At 35.1% G+C, this 3,998-nt stretch overlaps 1 protein-coding gene across 3 annotated transcripts in view; it reads left to right on the forward strand.

Annotated features, from left to right (window-relative positions):
• LOC106868043 (guanine nucleotide-binding protein subunit alpha-13) overlaps positions 1-3,998 on the forward strand; it is a 114,215-nt gene that overhangs the window by 109,125 nt on the left and 1,092 nt on the right. The gene's annotated exons all lie outside the window — the stretch shown is intronic.

Below are 3,998 nucleotides of genomic sequence, written 5' to 3' on the forward strand. Positions count from 1 at the left end.
GTACATATATATCATGAACTAACTATTACTTTCTCAGATGCAGCACAGAATTTTGTCAGTGAACAGGTCGCGGTCTCAAAGCGACGAAAATATTTTGACAAATTAAATTTAAATGTTGAAGTGAATCTAACGGATTTTGTGTGTTATTTTAAATGGCTTATAAACACCTTCCACGCTGCAATTGTTTTCGTTCGAGCACACGATCTCAGATCAGGTCACTTGCTATGCAAGTGCATCTCCGTAAAATTATATGTTATTGTATGAATACCATATTTCCTAATATTATCCATGACAGCAAAAGAATACTTCGAATGTTACCCTTTAAAAGTCAAATAACACTCTAGTCTGTTTAAAATAACCAGTTCATTATGAAGTAAAACTCGAATAATGTTACTATACAAAACTCTTACTGTGCTCCAATCCTGCTATATTTTTGTATGTATATTTAATATAAATAATACAACCAGTTAGAAATAAACAGATATAATTCAGAATAGCCGGAAACAATATATTTGAAGTCTATTAACAGATTGTTTTTTTTTTTTCTCCTCTTTGGGTGTTTATTGAAAGCGTTTACAATAATTTCTTGTGTTCTTTTGTGCTATATTTTCAGTCCTTAGCAAACACATGAACTCACACACAGTGTACTTCTCAATTATTATTATTATTATTATTATTATCATTATTATTATTATTATTATTATTATTATTCTGCTGAAGTTGACGTTGCCTTTCATCCTTTGGCAGGGGGGGGGGGCTCAATAAAATAAGTACCAGTTAAGTACTGGGGTCTATCCCCTCTCCATAAATTTCAGGTCGTGTGCCTTTAGTAGAAATTATTAATATTAAAGCAGCCCGCTGGCAGAATTGTTGGCATGCTGGGTGAAATGCTTAGCAATATTTTATCCATCTTCACATTTTGAGTTCAAATTCCACAGTGGTTGACTTTGCCTTTGATCCATTCGGGGGTCAATAAGACAAGTACCAGTTGAACACTGGAGTCGATGTAATCAACCAGCCTCCCTTCTCCAAAATTGCTGGCCTTGTGCCAAAATTTGAAACTGCTATTATTGTTGTTGTATTGTGACTTTGAGAAAGCGCTTATAATTAATTCTCTTCTGTTTACTTGATAAATAAACGAAAGAATCAAAGATGCTTGCTAGTGGGTCCCATTTTTATGAGTGAATAGTTAGGGCACCCATCCTCTTCCTATATAATAAAACTCAAAGTAATACATGTAACTTTACTTAAGGTGTATATCTGTACATACCTATATATATATATATATATATATAGTACTTTCAGACAGTGGAGAAGTAGATGACCTACATTTTTAAATCAAGTGTCACAGTATTAGATGTGTTTTATGCAGGGTAAAAATGACAAGTGTCAAGCTAAGAAAGAGAATTGTAATTGTTTTTTGTTTTTTTTATTATAACAATTGCTACTTGTTTTAAAACGGGAATAAAATATAGAAAATGTTCACTATCGATAGCAGTATTTCACTCAGCTAAGTTCAAATCAGACATCCTCATCATTCTTTTTCTTCTTCTTCTTCTTCTTCTTCTTCTCCTTCTCCTTCTCCTCCTTCTTCTTCTTCTTCTTCAGAAGACAACAAGTTAGAAGTTCAAGTTGGTATTGTGACTGAAGTACTATATTTTGGGTTTTGCACAGAGTATTATTCTAGAAAATGTCGGTCAAAACAAAAGAAAATTAGAAGTTTGTTTTAAAAGTAATTTTATAATAAGATGATAGTGTGATCTTAATATGACAGTAAAAAATGTTTGCTGTTATGTATATTTAGATATTATTATTAAGTCAGCAAGCTGGCAGAATGGTTAGCATGCTAGGTGAAATGCTTAACAGCATTTTGTTTGTCTTTATGTTCTGAGTTCAAATTCCACCGAAGTCAACTTTGTCTTTCATCCTTTCAGGGTCAATAAAACAAGTACTCATTGAGCACTGGGGTTGATGAAATCGACTAGTCCCCTACCCCAAAATTCCAGGCCTTGTGCCTTTAATAGAAAGGATTATTGGGAGGGATGTGTTCCACTCATCAGACAGTCCATCTGCTGTTAACAGCTGCTGAATGGAGGACTTGGCATACCATGGCTAATGATGTGCAGGAACATGCTGAAGCTGCAACATCTCCAGCATTTTCTTAATGGTGAGCGGGTGTGGTTACTGTCACACAGAATCTTCTGCAGCTTGTCTCATTAATATAGCTACAGTTCTGGATTAAACATAGACTAAGAAAGGGCACTTGGCATCTGGAGTGTTGGCAAGTGCTCACAGCTTTCTGCCAGTCGGGCAATGTGGTCGGTGAACATTCCACTATGGAGTTCTATAGAGGATTAGTGGTAGGAAAGAACATCCTCAGGACATCAGGAGGGACCAGTTAGCTGGTCTTTTCCGGAGGACTTTCAGGCCAGGGCCTATGGATAACTTCCAGAAATCCCTAGCCTGGCAGTGCAAACTGGCCAGATCTGGCCTCTCACACCCACCCTACTGTGTCATTCTAAAAATAAACAATCACATCATCAAAATTTTGAAGCTTCAAAATATAGTATGATTAATTGAGAACAATGTGAATAAATAAGAATTTCATTTGACAGAGTAATCTGAATGCTAAAGAGTTAATTATTAAGAATTTAATAACGTCGTCCTGAATATATGTTAGAAGGAAAGATGGAATGGTAATGACTGGAGGTCCAAGAAATAGTCAGCAATAAATTTGTGTTACACCTGTTAGTTTGGTTAATTACATGCCACAGCTCTGCTTGACCAAAGCTGACCATTAACTAAACAGTAACAATTGTAAATTGTGGTCACTTTTAAATACATATATTCCACTAACCGCTATGCACCAAGAATTTCATTTCCATTCTACCCACACTTAACCCCCACCACCACCGTACATTCCTCTTCCCATCCCTTACACTGTGGGTGAATTACACAGTGATGTGGCACAAATGGTAGAATGCCAAACTAAGTGCTTTCCAGTATTTTGGTTCATTCCTCTACAACTCTCAATTTCAAGTTTCATGAGGGTCACTTTTGCCTTGCATTCCTCTAAAATCAGTATAATTAACACTAATCATACATTGTCATCAATTGAGTTAATTAACCCTTTTGATACCAATTGTACCTAAGACTCCTCCTGGTTCTATGACACAAACTTCCTGTTTTAAAGTGATCTGAACTAAAACCTTCCTTTCAATATTTTGTGCTAAATTATGTTTCAAACACCAGCTTGATAATGACAAAGTTATTTTACTAATTCTTTCATTATTTTCAAAATTAATTGAAACAATATATTTCAGCAGAATTATGGTAACAAAAAGATTAATGATTCCCCTTGTCCACATACACTCAAGGGAAATTCCCCTCAAAAACAATCGTCTACAAATGTCAATTTTATATTCAAGCACATGCAGCTAGAAGGGATGAGCTACTGAAAAGCTTTGCACCAAGGACACAACACGGAACTGATAACAAGATATACACACCCTTTAGTTCATAGGTCATTGCCGTAATCGTCTGGTCAGCTGGGAATTACTAAATGTAATTTTTTTAAAAATTAAATTGGTAAAATTCAAAATTTAGTGCAGATATAACACTTGGTTGTCCACATGAAAAATCTTTCCCCTTTAAAAAGACTTAGTTGTTAGTATAGTGTGACACTTGTTGCTGTTGGTTGATTCTCTTACTTCATCTATATGCCTGTGTGAACAGGATTACTGAACTAGTTAAAGCAAAAAAAAACTTTTGTTCTCGTGATCTTAGCTTTTTAAATGCCAACTTCCTCTCGTTTGGGTTTATCACAGCACAGAATCAGGCAAACCAATTAATATTGCATTGCAGCTTCTAGTCCAGTTATACTCTGAGCTTTTGATTTTGATTGCTGTTGTTCTTTAAGTTCTAAGTCAGCCTTGAGTGGTCCTATATGGTCAAAGACATTCCAACTATGACCAACCTGCTTTTTTTTTTTTTTTTTT

The sequence above is a fragment of the Octopus bimaculoides genome, chromosome 9, assembly GCF_001194135.2.
Source record: "Octopus bimaculoides isolate UCB-OBI-ISO-001 chromosome 9, ASM119413v2, whole genome shotgun sequence".
NCBI classification, from domain to species: Eukaryota; Metazoa; Mollusca; class Cephalopoda; order Octopoda; family Octopodidae; genus Octopus; species Octopus bimaculoides.